Genomic DNA, 20,183 nt, shown 5'->3' on the forward strand with positions numbered 1-20,183 from the left:
ATCTGGCCTCAGAAATCTTTCTTTGTGAGCTCCCGGAGAAGCCCTGTATGTTTCCATTTCTCTCCGTCGTCACAGACGGTGAATCCACTGGGCTCCAGCTTCCAAGGGTCTGAATGCACGGGGCCAGCTGGAGAGCTGGGATGTACAGGATCTTGATCGAAAGAATCCATGACTCGTGGGCCCAATCCAGCCTCTACAGTTCTCTTTCTGACCTATTGGGAGTTGTTTTATTTTTATGTTTTGCTTTTAAGTTTCAATTTCTAGATTTAAAAAGAAACTAGAAGATGTAGCAAGACTGGATCCATAATTTAAGTGCCTCAGTAAATTTACTGCCCAGTTTGCCACAGTCCCCACCACTCCCAGCAGCCTCTCAGGCCTCGAGTTGAGGGCAGCAGCAGTCGTCTTGAAGGTCACGTGACCTTTCTCGTCTCTGGCCCCATTTCGCATCTGTGTCATCTGCTTGACCCCATAAGCACCTGGGTTTCCCCCACCCCAGTCTAATGGTTGGAATTTGCTGTCCTCTGTACTCTAAGCATATAAAGTAAAGGTTCCCAAGGCCCAAATCCCAGGACAGTTTACATGTGGGAGGATCGTGTACTAGTGGGAAATGTTAAACCAAGGTGGCACCCAGGCAGGTTTTCTCTCACTTGCCTCCGGTCACTGGTTTTGCTCCGTGCTCCCACCTCCAGCCTGAGCAGCCTGCCCCTGGGTCCCCCAGCGCTCCTGCTGCCTCTGGGGGACCAAACCCCCTGCTCCACCTCCTCTGAGGTTCTGTCCTTACTTCGTCCCTTCCCCAGGCTTCCAAAGCAGCAGCCAGGCTCCCAAATTCTCTCTCTCTTGTTTCACCTGTCCATTACCCAAAGATGAAACTCAACCAAATAACCGTCCAGAAACAGTTTTCCGCCTCCACCCCACCACCAGTCTGCGCCACCCTGAACCCACTGTTGGGAGAAAGATCACTGATCACATTACCAAGAGCTGACCCATTCTGGCTCCTGCAATCCTTTCCACCCAGTGGTGGCTCCGCCATCCACCCAGTTGCCCAGCCACACCCCAGGGCTCATCCTTACCACCTGCCCTCCCTCAGCCCCATGCAGCCTCTCACCACGTCCTCTGGCTCTGCTTCCTCAGTCCTGCAGATACCAACTCCCCTGCCAGCCCCTTCCTTCCTTCCCAGCAGTGGCCGCAGCTTCCAACTGGACATTCTGCCTCCAGCCCCTTCACTTCTTTGAAAGCATTGTCCACACAGCTGAAGAATGAGGTTTCTAAATCGCAAATCTGATTAGCTCCATGGCCACCCCTCCCCAGCTTAAAATATTTAATGATCCTAGTGCCTTTGGGTAACTTGGTGTTTGAGTTCAGATGCATTTGGAAGCAAGGGTGATAGATGCCTCTGTGTAGCTCAAGAACAGGTAGGGGTGATTCTCAGGCTCAGCTTTGGTGGGTGCAAAGGGGAGACAGGCAGGCAGCGCAAGTCAGGCAGGCCTTGTGCTGGCACTTTGTTCCTGCCGGCCCCTCTCCTCCTGCTCCTCCTCGCCCTCCATGGCCTAGTTCTTCATCTCCTTGGAGGAGCCTCCCCTCGCCATGCCCAAATGTCTTGTGGCTCCCTCCATCCCCTGTGAAGTGGGGACGGGTCCCGGCCACTCCCCTGTGCCTGCAGAGCTCTGTGTCATGGTCAGCGGTGGGGGGCTCTGGGGAGACCCAGACACCACCTGCCTCCTGGACTCTGGCTCTGCAGCCCTGTTAAGAAGGCAGGACCCAGGTGTAGGTGACCAAGACTCCAGCCCCAGAAGTGGGAAACAGACCAAAGCCCGAGAAGAGAGGGCCAGGGTGTGAGTTCTGCTTCCCTCCCATGGGAGATGCCGACTGTCTTGAGGGCTCACAGATGTGGTCCCCGGGACCAGACCTTGAATGCAGGGATGTTCCGGTACCGTCACTTCCCAGAGAAAGCAGGGCTTCCTCGGTTTTTCCTGGTCCTCTGTGCAACTCCAGCTCTGGAGTCTGAGGCTTGAGGACGAAACTCTGTCACTCACCTGTGTCCTTTGGGACTTTGGGGATCTGGATGCTTGTGTGTCATCTTCCGGATGGAAGTTCCAACAAGGTTGGACGGCGGCTGGGCACATGCCAGGCTCAAAAGGGCCCTTATGACTGAAAAACGAAGGAGGGGTGATGTAAACAGACATGTTGCATTTTACCACTGTCCGGAGTCCAGGCAGGAGGCTCTGTGCTGTGAGGCAAGGCTGCCAAGACGCCCTAGGGGCCACTTCTAAGTCCCCAAGGAGTCTGGACTCAGGAATCAAAGTTCCCAGGGCTGCTATTGCAGGGTATCACTTATTAGTTGAAGGATACACCTTTTGATGGACTAAGAACACCTAGAGAGGACAGCAGCCATCAGTTAAGTAAACAAGCCATCTTATTGAAACATTTGTCAGCGCCAGAAAAAATCGGATAACTGATGGACTCTCAAAAGAGCTTGCCTGGGGCATGGGCCCTTGCCAAATGTTAACCTCAGGGCAGGGGCCCAAAATTGGGAGAGCTTCGATGTAGGGAGGGTCTCGTCCTGGTTTCCCTTGGGATGCAGAGCCCAAGGCTGTGGTCCAAGTGCCCAGATAGCTTTCTGGGAACATAATGCAGTGAGTGGGGGTGGGGAGGATGGTGGAGCCGGTACAAGGATACTACATGGAGTATGCCACCGGTGCTTGATCCCAAGGGACCTTCTGAAGAGTTGACTGACATGCAACTCTCAACTGTCCACCTGGGGAGACAAAATGGGGACATAGTTACCTGTTGACACTGACCCCCATCCATCAGCATGACGTCCACATACTCAGGTTGTCCATGCGTGTCCTGCTTAGGTTCAGCAGGTAGTGAGAGGTTTGCCATGTGGGCTGGGGAGAGTGTTACATGGCACCTGGCCCACGAGAGGGGTCCCATGCACAGATGCAGGGATGCGAGGATGCAAGGGGATGATCTGGGCATGGCAAGAAGCAGAAGCCAGCTGTCTCTGAGGGTCAATACCAGAGGACGCAGGTATCACAGCACTTTTAGTCCCCACGGGCCCTCCCAGGTAGAAAGGGGTCTCAGCTGTTCTGTTTTGTCTTTCAGACCCCTCCAACTTGGAAGCTGATGCCAGAAATCGGAGACATCCTTTGAAGACGGGCAGGAGGAGCTGCGGCCCTGGGCCATGATGACCCGCCTAGGTTTGCCCCCGCAGCCTGGCCAGCTCTTGCACCTTGCTGCTTCCCGCCTCTGTCTGTGGGTGGAGGCATCGGGGCCGCCGGTGCCAATGCCAGGATGTGGGGCCTCCAGATTTTGTTTCGCTCGGTGGCTCTTAGCAACATGTTTCTTGCATTCTGCTCATTCTGTTTCACATTTCACACTTCCGCAGGCTGAGAGATCCAGCCATCTAGTGCAAACGCTTCTGACAGGGCTGGGGCGGAGGAGACCCCTGCTGGGCTGAACGAGGGGAGGGCATGAGGGACTCTGGTCAGGACAGCTCCTCATTGACATGTCCTTGCCCCCACTCCCACCCCCTTTCCGCTGTTCCTTCTTTGCCTTGTGAGTCCCTCTGGGAGCTATAGCTGCTGCCTTGCATGCTCCCCCACTTCCAGCCTTCATTCCAGCCCCTTGGAGCACCTGGGGAGCTGGGCTGGACCTCATACCTCCTGAATCACCCCCCACATCTCCAAATAGGCCTCACCCTTTTACTCTGCAGGGCCAATTTTGAAAGTTTTCTTTTCTACCTTCTCACATTCTCTAGTCAAGTAGGAAAAAACTCTTCTAATTTCCTCTCTCTATATGTAGATTTAAATTTATTTATAATTAATTATTTTGCACAGAATTTCCTTTATTTTTCCTCTCTTTGGCAACACTAAGTCAATCTGAACCTCTAGATTGCTGTGTTCATATCCATGTCTTTATTTATCTATCTGAATTTTAAATTTTAAATCTACAATAATATTCAGAATTAGCTCGCAAAACTGGATCACACAAAGCCAGCAGGTTTAAAAATATTTCAAAGATGTTGCTTTCATGCTTCAAATCCTTGAAAAGCCAAATACATTCACTTCTGAAACTAAGTCTTGGGTTTTGCTGAAAAAAAAATAAGAAAAGTGTTTAATAGCACATATGGCATAATTTTATTTGACATCTGTTTTGTAACAAACAATATTTAGCTCACTTATTTGCTGAATGATACAGTACACAGTGCAAACAAAAAGTCCAATGAACAGTTTTTACAGAGTTTGTAATATATCAATATTTATTGCAAAAGAATGCAAAACTTAAACATTTAAGTGTGTTATTGATTGTAATATGCAAAACATTGATTACTGTATGTTGCCATTGCAAAAAAAAAAAAGTGCACTAAATGCCTTCTGGGGTATGAAAATGAGGTGCATTTCGGTGAGAGGAGCTCACTCGCTCCCCTTGGTGACATTTAGTCCCAGATCTGCTTCCCCCTTGTTTGTGTCATCCTATCGAAGACAGCTGTCAATATATTTAGGATGCTTTAGCTCATAACAGCAAAAATGGTGAGACTATTGGCTTAATTGCAAGGAGTGATTGATTTTCATGGAAACAACATTTAAAAGCGCAGAATGCACTTTCTGTTGGCAGTGCTAGTAGAATGTTCTAATGAACTGAAGCCTCGCACAGAAATGCATGGGACTCACTGCAAGGATTAGCAAAGGACAACAATGGCTGATGCGTTCTTTTCTCTTTTTAACTTTAAAGTTGAAATAAATTATTTGTTTACATAATTGAACAGGAACCAATGCTGAAATAGAATCGGATGTCACCTAATGCCGAAAGCAAACACCAAAGCTCTGGTCAGTGAAGCACTGAACAGGATGCTGGTGTTGCTTTTATTATAATCATTATTACTGGGAAAATAATATTGGAAAATGTTTAAGCAGACAATTGTTCAAGTTGCAGGCAGGAAGGAATAAGGACGCCCTGTCTTGTTGAGATTCTGGGTGGGGGTGCTGCATTTTCCCTTGACTCCATCTCAGGAAAATAACCAAGGCAGATGAGACGAGTCTGCTCACCTAGGGTCCCATATCAGGTCAGGGGGTGGTGTTGAGCTCGGTCAGGAGCCCCTAGAAAAAGGCTTGGAAGAGGGGAACACTGCCTGAGTGTGCCTCTGGAGTCAGGACCTCCCCCCAGGACCAGAACTGTTGTAGATCTGGTTATTCTACTGGGTTTTCAGACTTCCAAAAGAATAATCATAGGAGTGATGACACCATATGTAAAGTAGATAGCCAATGGGAATTGTCTGGGTAACACAGGGAACTCAAAGCCTCTGTGACAACCTAGAGGGGTGGGATGGGGAAGGAAGTTGAAGGGAGGTTTGAGAGGGAGGAGACCTATGTATACCTTTGGCGGATTCATGTTGATGTATGGCAGAAATTGTAAAAAATGTAAAATTGTAAATTTGTAAAATTGTAAATTGTAAAATTGTAAATTGTAAATTTACAAAAATTGTAAAATTGTAAAGTAATTATCCTGCAATTAAAAATTAAATTAAAAACAAGTAGTGACAAAAGCAACAGCTAACATTGGCTGAGCGCCCTGCGCTCGGGACACCAGGTGGAGAGCCTAACGTGCGTTCTGCAGGCATCCCTCCACATCAGCCCCTGAAAAGCTCTCCCCTGACTCAGGGGGCTCTGGGCATCTGTAAAAGCCATGCCAGTGGCTTCCGTTTTGCAACAGGCTCTCCTTAGTAGTTGGAGGCTAGTGTGTGCTGGCATTCTCCAGACTCTGAGTACTGGGGGTTGGCCAGGGCAGGAATGGGGAGACCTGTCTTCTGCTTGCTGGCGGCCAAGGTCTCCCACGAACCCAGATTTGTATACAGGCGGCAGTCAACTCACCTGACCACGTGGGGGAAAGGCAGAGGGAGAGTGTCGGGAGCTGAGGTGTGAGCAGGCCACTCCTGGTCTTAGGTGGCCATGGGGGTGTGGTGGGCGCACCTTCCCCGGGCTGTCCTCCCGGCTGAGACCAGATGCAGGCAGCGGGGGTGCTGCTGGCTGTCCAGGTCCCTTGGCTCTGCCCCAGTGGGAACCGCCCCCCTTCCTTTTAATTCCTCTCAGCCTCAGTGCCCGCATTTATAAGAGGAGGGTTAGATGAGGTAACCGGTGGAAGGGACCATGCAGGGCATGCTGCAGAGGAAGCACTCAGAAAACACCAAGGTTTTGTTTTGCTTTACTCAGAAACAACAAACATTTATATCTCGCAGTCTGGAGGTTGGAAATTCAAGATTAGGGTGCCCACATTGTAGGGTTCCTGTGAAAGCCCTCTTCTGGGCTGCAGACTGCCAGCTTCCCAAGGTGTCCACACGTGACGGAGGGAGACAGGGAGCTCTGTGAGGCCTCTTTTATAAGAGCACTAATCCCAATCACGAGGGCCCCACCCTCATGTCCTCATCACCTCCTACAGGGCCCACCTCCTAATACGACCATCCTGAGGATGAGGGAAAGCGCCAGCTTTTGCTTGTGTGGTTCTTATTAATTGTTGGTGCTCTCCCTCACTGCCCAGGGGATTATGGTGGGAGGCCTTGACCTTTATGTAGCCTCTCTCAGCCTCAGTTCATCATCTCTAAGAAGAGATAGCACTCCGTAGGGTTGCTGAGAAGATTAACCCCAGGTATCTGTGTGTTGTGTTTTGCACAATCCTGTCCAGAACAAGCACTGAAATGTGAGTCACAATAACAGTGCTATCTTCTGACGCTGACAGGCAGACCGGGGTCCACTCGGAAACAAAGAAGCAGCTGCAGCTGGGAGAAGGCGTGTGCTGGGGGGCCCGCCCTTGCAGAGATGGCAAATGGAGGTGGAAAAGGCCAGCTCACCTTCTTCTGCGCGAGAAGGTTCTAGCAGATGTTGCGGCTGTAACAGTTGAGATCAGTGACTTGGAGCTGAAACCTGATTCACGGGGGGAAGGGGGGGCCCTTGCAGCAGCAGCCCACCTACCCTCGTCCTCAGCAGCAATTAGGGACCGTGACGGAAACAGAAAGCAGAGGCGAACAATGTATGTCACAAGGAAATAAGAACATTGCACAGCTAGAATAAATAATAATATTTTTTTTCTGGCTTTAATGAAACTCTATAGATATAAAAAGCTGGAGAAAGGGGATTTTTTTTTCACAGACCTTAATTATAGCAGGGTTGTTAGTAAATTTACTGAATTGCAAATGTAAAATATTCTGATGGCCTGAGTAAAACCACATATTTAAGCCTTCTAAATGAACATTTCTGTTTTTTGAGTAATTTGTACCATCTGTGTCAAAATTCTGAGTCTAAAAAAAAAAGCAGTGGAACAAATGTTGGTTCCATAAAACAGTCCTAGTTCATTGTTGAAATTGTCACACATTAACATTGCAGGCCATCTGGGAAGACAAAAGCCTCTAACCAGATTGCGGAGATGATTTTATTGGTCTGGTATTAATCAGGATGTGGCATAATATTTAAGCAGAAAGGAGAGATGAGGTGAAGTGGAGCCCTCCATCCGCCCCAACTGTGCATGAGTTGTACCAAAGCCTTCTCACACTATGGCGTGGGGCATTTTAAAAACCGGTTTCATCATCGGAAAATGTAAATAAAAGGCAAGGTAACATTTCCAGTTTGGAAGCACGCACACAAAGCGCAGAAACTTCATGGACTGGGGCGGCTGGCTCACGGGGAGGGACAATTCTTGCTGGACAGGCTTTTGCAGGACCATGCTGGAATTAAGCTGCAGGGAAGACTTTATCACAGTGCTAAGTCGCTTCAGTCATGTCCGACTCTGCAACCCTAGGGACTGTAGCCCTCCAACCTCCTCTGTCCATGGGATTCGCCAGGCAAGAATACTGGAGTGGGTTGCCATGCCCTCTTCCAGGGGATCTTCCCCACCCAGGGATCAAACCCGCCTCTCTTATGTCCCCTGCATTGTCAGGCCAGTTCTTTACCACTAGCGCCACCTGGGAAGCCCTAAAGATAATTAGGTCCCACCGAGACCTATCACAAAGCATCAAATAAAAGACCCCATGCCCAGGATGGCCAGCGGCTCCCCATTCTCCTGTGTGTCCACTCTGAGGCTGGACAAGCCTACGACGACACTGGGGCCATCTCCTGTTGCTTGGGCCATCTGCACTATCACTTTGGGCTGTGGATCCCTGGGCCTGTGGCAAACCCCAGTCCTGTCCTGCCCTTTCCTGGCTGGTGCCCAGGTGCAGTGCCAATCAGCTCATGAGCGGAGGGCTCCACCAAGCACTCAACACGGGCCACTTAGGATGCACGGTGGAGGAGCAGAGACATCGAGGTGGCAGTTCAGACCATGTCGTGGCTTCTGCTGGCCTTTCCACTCAGTGGGCAAGCGTCCCAGGGTGAGCGTGTGCGGCAGTCAAGAATCTGAAGTTCCCCCAGGGGGTCCCGCTTCCTCTCATGGTGTGAGCAGCTCACAGAGCTTTGGGACATGCTTGTGTTTAAAGAGAGTTTTTCTTACAACATGCCCTGTTTGCAGCCACCAGCTTAATGGAAGGAGCACCACTGGCATCATAAGAGATTTTCAAGGGAAATATGGGCTCTGCTCTAATTTTACCCTGTGCACTGGTAAGATACAGCACCACACGCTATGTGATGTGACTTCTGTGAATGAAGACATCCAGGGGCTGTCCAGGCCGCTGCTGGCCTGGGAGGAGGACCTCTGTTCTTGTGGCTTGCTGGAGGCCAGAGAGTCACAGCTCCCAGGCCAGTCCAAGGCTGCAGGCCTGCCTGCCTGGAGCCGGAGCGGGGCTGGGCAGTGTGGCAAAGCTGTGGAGGGAAGGAGTCTCGCTTCCTGTTGGGCTTACTTTGTCCTTTGTTCCTTGCCTATCAGGAGGTCAGGAAGGGCGAACCTTCCCTTTCAGACTGGCGGTATCCACCTCGGCTCCAAATTCCAAGAATCTGTAAAGTCTTCTCCAGCACCTACCCTGTCCTAGAGGGGAGAGAGAACCCTGGCCACAGGAAGTGAGTTCAGTTTTCATGAAAACTTGTCTGAAACAGGGAGGGAAATGACAGAAGGGAATGCAAGGTGCCGGGTCCCCAGAGCTCAAGTAATCAGAGCATGACTGTCATGATTGTGGGAAGCATCCAGAACGCTCTCTTAAAATGGAGGCAAATCGCTCTACTCTGGTGTGTAAAACCCTGGAAGCCTCCCACTTGCCCCTGGAGAGAGGCCAGGAAACCCCAGGCCCCATGAGAGCTCAGCCCTCATCCCCAGGCTCCCACAGGAAGGGCCTTTCCCGCTGCTGTCCACAGGCTCTTTATATCTGCTGTTCCTGGTGCCTGGAGCTGTCCTGGCTTGCCACCTCTGTGGACCAGTAAGTTTTTTTCCTTCTATCAATGCCAACTCATAATCTTTAAAAGCATAATCCTTGGGTTTCATAATACACTGCACTTTTCCTTTGTTTACAAGTCACAGTTTTAATTAAATAACATGTCATTACTGTTTCTGCCTTCCTATCTGAATACAAGACGATCCCCTATTTTTCCAATGAAAGGATGAGAACATTTTTGGGAGGTCCCGCTTGCATGTGTAGACTTTTAAGGCAGTAGTCAGAATGGCTCAGTTCCTCTTTCAAACAGTGTGTATGTTGCAATTCATATTTGAAATCGCATCTCGTATAAGACGCCACACAGGAGCACTTTTTCATTCTCCCGCACCAGGAATCCCTTGCGTTTAAACGCCCTGCGAGCACTTCCGCCTCAGTGCCTTTGCTAGCAGAAGTCATGTTCTCAGGCCCCACCCCCAGCCACCTGTGAGATGCAGCACTGTTTGAATCCGTGAGGATGTTGTCAAGAATTGTACCTAAAGCCACGAACATCATTTGCTATCCATGTGCTCCATAGAACAACCACTTTCTGGACTGCTTTTTAAAGTATCCTTAAAAAGCTGCTTTCCAATGACATCCAGTACCTGTAATTTTGAGATCACACCCCTTCCCATGAATAATTGTGATTGTTCCATTTCTTTGTCTTTTCTTCCCACTGATTCCATCAGGTGACTTCTGTGAGCACCCAGAGTTAGCGATGATTAAAACCTGTAGAACATACAGGTGTGATGTATTTTCCTGTAAGTTCAAGCAGAAAGGGGAGGGCCAGCAACGTGACAGAAGACTCTGCAAACACCCGAGCACAAGGCAGCTCTCCATTTTTTTCAGGACAATTTTGGGAAAACTCTGTCCTTATATTTGGGCGTGAATGGTCATTCTCTATCCTCCCTGCTCTTGACTATAAGCTTCACGAAGGCAGGCAGCTCCTGAATCCCAGGGCTGCCCGGGGAATGTGACAGCTCCTTGAGGGCTCAGAAACATCTGCAGAATAAAGGATTGATTGAACAAGCTGTTTTGGAGCAGGGACCGTGAGGTGGAGGGAGGGCTAGATGCAGTGTGGTTCGGAGGTCGAGAGGTCGGGGACTGGCTGTCAGTAGAGAAGAGACTTGCCCAACAGAAGAGAGCAAGGGGGCGCTGACATTCCAGAGGTAAGAGTGGGAGGTCTTTCATTAACACTCACACACAAATGCACGCACAAAGACATGCACGCACACACACCCCCCACACACACGGACACACAAGACACGAGCAACCACACAGACACACAGACACAGACACAGACACAGCACACCTACACACGTATTCACACACAGATACACTCAGACATGCACACAGACACACAAGACACAAGCAGACACACAGACATACACACAGAGACATAGACACTACACATACAGACATGCACGCAGACACAACTAGACGCACAGACATACGCAGGCATATGTGCACGGACACACAGACAGACAGACACACACACGGACACAGACACACCACACCTACACACGTATACACACACAGACACACTCAGACATGCACACAGACACACAAGACACAAGCAGACACAACTAGACGCACAGACATCCACAGGCATATGTGCATGGACACACAGAGACACACAGACAGACAGACACACAGACACAGACACACCACACCTACGCACGTATTCACACACAGACACACTCAGTCGTGCACACAGACACACAAGACACACAGACATACGCAGGCATATGTACACGGACACACAGAGACACACAGACAGACAGACAGACACACACACACAAATGCTCCAAAAGAAGAGATTCCAGGCTGAACAGAAGCCTCCAGAAGATGGCGGAGGCGAGGGGAGTGGAAGGGGCACCCCTGCCCTTGGCCTCAGTGCTTGTCCTCGGGCCTGACCAGGTAATGAGTGCAGACAGGCGCTCTCCTGATAATTCCCTCCTTGTTAGACATTGTTGTTAGCTCGCTAATGTCTTCCACTTAAGTAATAGCCACTGAGGTGTGGGGCTTCCTGGTGCCTAATGGCCCGGGGTGTCGCTGAGGGCCATTAATCCTGCTGGCCATTAATCCCAGGAAATGCCCAGGGTCATTACAGGCTGTGTGGCTCTCAACGAGCAGTGACACCACAAGGGGTGCCTCCAGGCCACTGGAATGACCCTCTGATGAGGATGAGCGCCTGGGCAGTCGGGGGTGTCTGGTGTTGGCGTGTGTGTGCGTGCGTGTGTGTGTGTGTGTGTGTGTGTACGTGCAAGGAGCACACACACATGAGAGGGACCAGAGCCCAAACAGGGAGAGGGAGACAGGCACCCCTGGTCCCCAGGCACACCCCTGGGATGGCGGAACCACTGCATCTGGAGTTCTTGGACAGGAAGAATCAACGAGAAAAGGGTTCTGAGTGGCCTGTCCCTTCCGGGGTGTCAGGGAGAATGGGCTGTCGCCCAGCTCTAGGGAAAGATGAGAGGGCAGAGGGGGCCGTGGCCCCAGGGCGGGGTTGGACGGCAGCCCCGGGGGCTGAGCTGAGCAGCAAAGCCTGCAGTCCATCCTGCGGTGTCGTCCCCATCCCGCCTCCTCCTCTCTCTTCCCGGCCGAAGCCTCCGCTGCCCTGCAGCCTCTGTCTTCTGGGTTTTATCTAAGAACACAAGCTCTGGAGTCAGACCTCCTGGGTTCAAGTCTTGGCTTAGCTGGATCCAATCTGTGTGACCATCTCTTAAGCTTCAGTTATTTTTTTCCATAAAATGAGAAAAACAATCGAGGTGTTATGAGGCTTAAGTGTAATAGCGCAAGGAGAGCGCTTGGGAGAGTGCTGGGCGCCGGGAAGAGCCGTAAATATTTCCTCCTCCTCCTCGTCTAACTTTATTATCGTTTTCCTTACACTCTCTGTGTGTCTCCTGACCTCTGCGCCCTGACTGTGAAGCGCTCCTTGGGCACACGTCACCTCCTCCACAGACAGGCTGTGCCCGGTCATTACTCACTCTCCAGAAACGCATACCCGTCGGCTCGGGCGGCTTGCCCTCTGACCACCGCCGGCCACCCGCAGGGGCTGTCTCCGGGCAAGGGCCACCTCTGGCTGTGACCCTAATGGCAGGCAGTCCTCTGGCCTGCCTTGGGGTCATGGGCATGGTAGGTGTCCAGCTCTGCCCCGTGGGGAGGCCCTCCCAGCTCACTGCCCGGTGACTGCCTTGCGGACTGCACCGGGGCTTACCTAGCACCAGGTCACCTGAAGTCTGCGATGCTGCCCTGGTCGGGATCCAGATAGATGTAGGACCGATGGCCGGTGCTGGGTTTCCAGCACAGCCCTCCGAAGCCGACAGGGGCCCCACCCATGGTGACACACTGCTCATACTGCTCACACGTCGGTGACTCAGTGAAAGGCAGAACCTGCTGCTACCGGGAGGGTGGATGGTGACTGGTCACAAGGACACCAACAGCCATCAGAGTTTGGCTCCAGACGGAGGAATCAGATTTGCCTAAATTTTTCTAGAATCCCTCAATTATCTGGCTTGTTTCTATCTTTGATTTCAAAAGCCCTGCTCAGGGCTGATGCCACCAGGAAGCCATGCCTGGCCAGGGCAGCCTGGACCCCCAAGGCCACTGTCATCGCTTGAGCCCCACACAGCTCCTCACCCACAGCAGCAGCCCATTTCCTTCTGGGCTCAGGGATGGGCCTTAGCTAGCGTGCCCTCTGCTCTGGAGGACTGTCCTGAAGCTCCAGAGAGCAGGCAGCCGTGTCTCCCACCCCCAGGGTCTGGCCTAGGGTGTCACTCTGGGGTGGGGGAGGGGAGTGCTCCGGGAAGGACTCCCGGCCCCACCCACCGAAGAACCCAGCCACAAAGAAATGTCACCGCTGCTGCACAGAAGTGTGGTATTATCAGCCCCATGCAACCGGCAAGTGGATTAAAATGCCATTAACACAGCAAATTAAGCTTACAGTGAAGTAAACAGAAATTAAATCAATAACCAGCACAGGGGGACAGCTGCCTTTTCCCAAATGGTCCCCCAGAGATGGGGGCTGGGTGCATGGGGGGTGGGGTAGAGGCTGCTGGACAGGGAGGGGCCAGGGGTGAGGTGGGCGTGCAGTTGTCCAGGTGCTGAACAATAGGTGCTAAGAGGCCCAGGCCCAGCCCTGTGCCTCTGGTGGGCTTTCCTGTGTCCCCCAGGTGCAGCCACTATTATTTGCCTGCTCCCTGAGCTTGGGAAAATGCTGTTGAAGCACACCCTCCCTCACTCCCCACTCCCCTCCCTTCTTCCCACCCCTGCCATGACCCCGATGCAAAAAGCAACTTGGTCCATGCAGTTCTTGGTCCATGCAGAGGATGACCCACTCTCTGGCTTAAAGTTAATAACTTGTCCAGGCTTATCTCAGGACAGAACCATGTCCCCACACAGCATCTGATTCATGGATGCTCAGCTGACCAACATTTGTGCCAAAAGGCAGCCCAAGGACTTCATCTGGAACTTTCTGAAATGCCATCCTGTCCTGAGGGGTTGCTGCTGACAGGAGGCAGATCTGGGGCTATGGCATGCCATCTTGCTGCTCCGCTTGGGCTGAGAGCGTAGCCGTGCAGAGCTAAGGAGCCGGAGGCTGGAGGTGAGTGCCTGGATCCAGCTACGCCTGAAGTTATACTAGGTCCACTCCTGGGCTTTTCAGGAAGCTGGAACTTCCTGCCTGCCACCCTTTATCTCCAGTTTAAATTGAGATTTGCTCATCTGCAACAAAGAGCCCAACTTGAAAAACGAGGGTATTTCTTCTTAAAAAAAAAAAAAGAGAAATCCATTAACCAAACACTTCTCAAGGACCAGCCAGCATGTGGTCAGATGGCAAAATGAATGGTGGTATCTCTTGTTCCCCTCCCCTCCCACCAGGTCTCGGCCTCCACCTCCCCTGCCTCTCTGTGTGCAGGGAAGGTGCCCTCTGTGGACACGAGAAGGGGCAGCAAAGAAGGGGTGCAGACAGTGTGCAGCCTTCCCAGCTCTTTTCCTGCTCCTGCCACGTGCTGCCCCTGGATGGAGGCAAGAACGCACCTGGACTGGGAACCCAGAGACCTGGTTCCAGGGGGATTCTCTGGGCACAGTTCTGGTGTCCATAGGCCAGTTTTCTTCCTCTGGAAATCACTTCTTCATCCAGCCCACAGGGTCCTGGGTTGCCTTCTCTGGCCTGAGCAGCTGTCCAGCTGTGGGGCAGGCATCCACCCAGCTGCTGCAGCCCTCCGCTGGGGCAGGCGGGCTCTATGTGGGGCTTAGGGGCCTTAGTTCTCATCTCAGTCTCTTCCCTTTTGAGATTGTGGCTTAAAATGTCTGGGGCAGAATAATCACCTCTGAAGACTGATGGATTCCTGCTACGGGTGACATGGGGATGGATGCTTACTCTCTCCCTCTCACAGTCCCTCCCTCGCCTGTCCTGCCTCAGAGCCTCTGAAGATCCAGGACAGGGAATGGGTCAGTGTGTTCTCCTGGCAGCTCCTACCCCATCAGCAGGCCTCAGCTCCCAGTCTGGATAGGGCCCCGGCTCCTCTGTGCTTCTGCGGCCCTCAGTCCCTGTCCAGCACAGCCATGCTGCTTTGTAACTGGCAATTCCCACCTCCGTTCCCCTCTGGCCTAATGGGGTCTTGGAGGGGAAGGACCAAAGCTGTCCTTTGCTTTGCCCCTAGCACAGAGCCCAGGTGTGGCACAGAGCGGCCCTCAGCACACCCCAGCCGAGAGAATGAGTGAATGAATGAGACCGTGCAGAAGACGCCTCTCCAAGGCTGTGGTCATGGCCTCTGACCTCCTTTAGGATGTTTCCAGGGAGGCTTGTCACATCAGTGACTCCAACATGAGGCCTCCCTGTGGGACCTCTGACCCCATCCTTGCCTCTCATCCCGTTTTCTCTTTTTTAAAGGAGACCTCCTTGGCCTCCATGCTGCCAAGGGTGAGGCTGCTCAAGGGCCTGTGGAACAGGGGGGCTGCCGTTCCGGGCAATGAGGAGGAGCTGCGGCGTGGAATCATGTTTAGGGGGCAGACTGAACCACGGCACACTTTTCATTTTGCCCAGTTATTGATTCTCCAAAGATGCTTCTATAAATGCTTCACATAGAAGGAGGGGCGTTTATCAGTTGCTCATTACAAAGGTGATTACTCTTCCTACTCTATGGGGAGCAGTATGCAGAAGCACCCACTGCTTCCTGCCCCATGAGCTGAAGACCCTCCTGCCCTCAGAGCGTGCCCCTGTGGTCAGTGGTCACCAGGGCCCCTGGCAGCCCGACACCCTGAGTCTGGACACCCCTCCACGGAGGGGAACCCAGGGGGCATCCCTCCCCACAGCTGTGCTCCTGGCATGACCCCTGGCTGGGCCCAACAAGGAAGATTTTTAAATTCCTCTGTTGATTTTTCCCCTCTTCCTCCCTTAGGCTCCAAATCCAATTCTAGCTCCTGGCCAACTGGTAGAATTAAAGGATTAAGAGCTACCCAGGTCTTATCCCGATATGAAAAGATCTCACCGAGAGGCTCATAGTTCAGTGTCCAAAGCCAGGGCATTCATTCCCTCCTGCACCAAGTATTGTTGTGAAAGCCTCCCTGGAACCACCTTTTGAGCTCCTGGCTGAGGCATCACTGTTTCACTTATCTCTTAAGACCCTGCTCATAATTGCTCAATGTCCGACAAGCAGAGAGGACTCCAGGCATTATCTGTTAAGGGCCCTCTAATCCAGTTCATAAGGACAGAGTGGTAATCAGGACACCACAGAATCCTTCTAAAGTCAACGCGGAATTTCACATGAGCCCTGAGCCGCTGTCTTGAGAGCCCCAGGGGCAAACACAAGTGGCCCCTAACCCCTGGAAGGGCCACGGGGATTTGAGGGTACAGCTGGGGGCCAATCAGACAAGAACAACTTGTGTAAAGGAAAAGGACCTTGTCTAGAAAAGCAAAAGGGTTTTCTTTTTTTCTTTAGTGGGGGCTGGGTGGACGTGTGACTGCTGCGTGTGTGTGTGTGCGCGCACGTGTGTATTTGCACACGCTAAGTGTGTGTGGGCTTCCTGCACAAAATTCGCAGGTCAGCCCAGGCCATGCAGGGCCAGTGGCAGAGCCATGCCTCTGACAGGCGAGAGCGTGCAGAGGCTCTGGTGAATCAGAGACTGCGTTTTCTCAGGCCCACGGGGAGCTTCCTGACAAATGCTGCTGCTCTTGGGATGGGGGGGGGGGGCGGGCAGCGTGCCACTCCATATGGGCGCAGCTCGATCTGCCAGCTGACTGCCGCCCTTCATGGGACAGCAGCACGGTGCTCTGACTGATGGAGCCTCTGTGGGGGCGTCACAGAGGCTACGCAGGTGTGAGCTCAGATGCCACCGGTTCTTCTACCTGAGCTGACAAATGGAGATCCCATCCCCTCACACGCTAGGAGAGATGGCTTCAAAATGGCTCTGAGAGCTAAGCCGGACCTCCTCTTCTCTCTTCCTAGGGCCTCCCCAGCTAGACCACAGGGTTGTGCCACGCTCTCTTAACACTTCCCCACTGTGAGCAAGCAGGAGTGACCCCCAGAACTGCACCCCCATCTCCGGCCTCCCCGGGCCCCCTGGCAGCCTGAGCTGGTCCAGAGCCTCTGCCTCCAAAGCCTCCGCCTGCCAGAGGCAGGACACAGCTGACAGCCATGCTCTGAGGATGGGTGAGCACGTTGGGCTGCAGCAGCCTTGGATTCCAGACAGCATAGAAGAAAGGGCTAATTGGTGTTTTGAGGTCCTGGTTAAGCAACCCTTGAGACAAAGGTGCAGTGAAAGTGTTTTTACTTGGACGGGAGCGGGGTGTGAAAGAAGGGAAGAGGCTGCTAAGCAAGGTTCCATGGGAGCTCAGGAGGCTCTATGGCACAGGCTTTGGAATATTCTCATCTGGGAGGAAGCTGGGATGTTTGTGCATCCAATCCCATCAGCTCCTGCATAAAGCCTGCTCTCAGGATGTTAGTTACTTGGGCTGTGAGGGCAAAGGGTCTTCCAAGGCTTTGGAAGTGCCCTCAGGGACAGTGAGGTGGAACCTCTGTGTCTGGTCCTGGCAGGTGTGCTGGGAGGCTAAGGCCTGAGGGAGGCCAGCATCAACTCCACTGGGCTTGCCCAGGGCTCACTTCCTGGCCAGGTTAGTCAAGGTGATGGGACAAGGGAAATGTGAGTGTCCCAAGGCTGTGACTCTTTGCTGACTAACTTTTAGTTACCCTTTTAGTTAACCACTGTGGGAGTTCCTAAACTGTCGTTCTCCTAGGACCTGAGCCTTCTTGCTGCCTGGGTAAGACGCTACCATCTCCCCTTCCTTACCAGGAAAAGCATGGTCCGCTGCCTACACCCACTAACCTAGGGCAGTTGCATTTCTGGAGCAGGCCACGGAGTATGGGCTTTACTGTCCACTCCTGAGCTGAGCTCTGACAATGAGCCCCCTCGGGGCCTTTCTCTCTCCACTTGGAAAGTGGGCGCCTTGTAGACAAGCAAGTGGGAAAGCAAGAATGATCCACAGCATTGGAATAGATCTGGGAACATGATTGTCAGCTCATTTATCTTAATACAGATATAGATGGATGCATGTAGAAGTATTTATAAATCTGTGTGTATGCAGGGGTTATTGTAATATACACGCATTTATTTCCTTGTTTTGTCAGCTGAAAGGGCCAAGAAGTAACGACAGCCCAGAAAAAACTAGCACACCTGCACCCAGACCTTGGTTTCTATTACCATTCTCAGAGACAGGAACCACGGCTCTTGGAGAAATTGCCAATTCTAGGACTGAAACAGGAAATATTCAAGATGAGATTGAAGCATCTTATAGTGTCAGAAAATCAGAAAGTTTTCAACCTACACAGATGCACATGATAGGGGTTGAGTGTCACAAGGATACAGGAGCCAACTGAAAGAACTGCTAAAGGCCAAAGCCGGAAAAATCTGACCCACAAAATAGATAATGTAACATTGGATTATAACCCAAAGAATGAAATACATATCCATGTGTCCATTTGGACATAGATAAATAATTGAATTAAACAAATAAATGGAGAGAGTAGACATCTCCTAAACAAAAGAATTCCCAATCATTTATATAGATTATTAACCCTCATTCAAGTAGATTAAAATTCACTTTTCTTAAGCATGAGCTGCACAGAGTGAATTTGTTCCAAAGTGCACAGTATGGAAAGAGAGGATAAGAAAGAATAAACTTACAGTGGAGAAACCTGGCCTTAGTCAAATGATCAAGGTCAACACCAACAGTGATAAGTGGTATTGACAGTATGATGGGATTGACAGTGATAACAGACAGCACTTTATCTCTATAGTCTTCCTCCCCAGAACCCATAATTTCAGTCTCACCATGAGAAAAACATCAGACAAACCCACATTGAGGAACATTTTACAAAATAACTGACCAGTGACCAAAGTAACTTCAAGCCTATCAAGGTCATTAAAAACAAGGAAAGCTGGAGAAACTGCTGGAGTCCAGAAGATCCTCAGGAGACACGATGACCAAATGGGTGGGATCCACGTCAGGTGAGTGGCTGGGCAAGCCTTTTTAGCTGGAGGGACTCAGTTGGCGGCAGCTTCTGCAGCCAGGTGGGTTAAGACCATCCCCCGAGACAGGGCATTTGATGGAGCAGCTGTGGTTTGGCCTGGGCCATCACTTCTAGCCTCTTCCTTGCTGGGCCTTTCCCTACAGCCCGTGCCCCAAGGCTCCCTTGTCATTTCTTCTGCTCATTCTTGGGAAAACTGGGCAAGAGAGGAGTTTTGATGATGTGAGGATGCAGTGATGTGTTTTAACGCACTGTTTCCTGGGGACCTGGAATGAAAATTTTAACAGCTCAGAAGCTGTGCACTGAAAGTGCCTCTACTGTGGGTTCTCAGAAGGGTATTCCAACTAAATTGAAGAAATAAATATGCATCTTCCTCGTTTTTGTTGAGCAATCACCGCACAGAGCCCGAATCCTTAAGCGGCAGTGTGCTCCTCCATGGAAAAAGCAGCCATCGCCAAGGGGCCTGGCTGTGCACCCTTTCAGCTCTGTCTGTGGCTTGTGGCTGTCAGGCCCCGTGCTTCACAGGCCCTGCCTAGAGCTGACCTGCCGTACCACCCCAGGGAACAACCCAGAAATGGAAAGAGAGAAAACTGTGGGAGAAAACTCCACCAAGGAAAATGTCTACAGCATATGTTATCAGTACCTCAGTGCACAAAGCGTCCACATACAAACAAACCCTTGTGCTGGGGCAGGTCCTTCCTGAGAAGGAATGAGGGAGCTGGGTCTACAATGCCCTGACATCAGTCAGAGTGGGCTTTGAGGGTTGTGCCATCTCCTCTCCACCTCTCCCTGCCCACATCTGGGTACCCAGGCTCCTGAGAGGTCTGGTACAGGGGAACCGCTCAGCCCCACTTTGCACCTAAGTGGGTCAGACCCAGGACCCCAGGCGTCTGACATTTATTCCACTGTCCCCTCATGCTGTTGTATTTCCCTGGCACCCGGCATGAGCTTGGTTTCAGCCTTTCTCCAGATCCCTGCAGAAACACTTCCAGGACGGCCCCGTGGTGGTGTTTAATGAATGGAAACGTTCTCTCACAAACAGAAAGAAAAAAACCTACACCAATCCCCAAACCTGTTAGTCGGAAAATATTCCAAGATCAACACATTTTAATTCACTAATTAATACAGCTAAAAGGCATTTTTCATATTAGACTTATTAAAATCACTTGTATTTAAGTGTTTTTGAACTCATATTTTCCGATGCTGTGCGTTTTTCTAAAGTGTTCTAGTCATGTTATGCAAATGCCTATTTAAATTACCAGGGGTATTTGTTTTCTATTTCTACTCTGTAAAACATAATTTTAATACAAGTTATTTGTGAAATGCACATT

Source organism: Ovis aries, chromosome 14, assembly GCF_016772045.2.
Source record: "Ovis aries strain OAR_USU_Benz2616 breed Rambouillet chromosome 14, ARS-UI_Ramb_v3.0, whole genome shotgun sequence".
Taxonomy (NCBI): domain Eukaryota; kingdom Metazoa; phylum Chordata; class Mammalia; order Artiodactyla; family Bovidae; genus Ovis; species Ovis aries.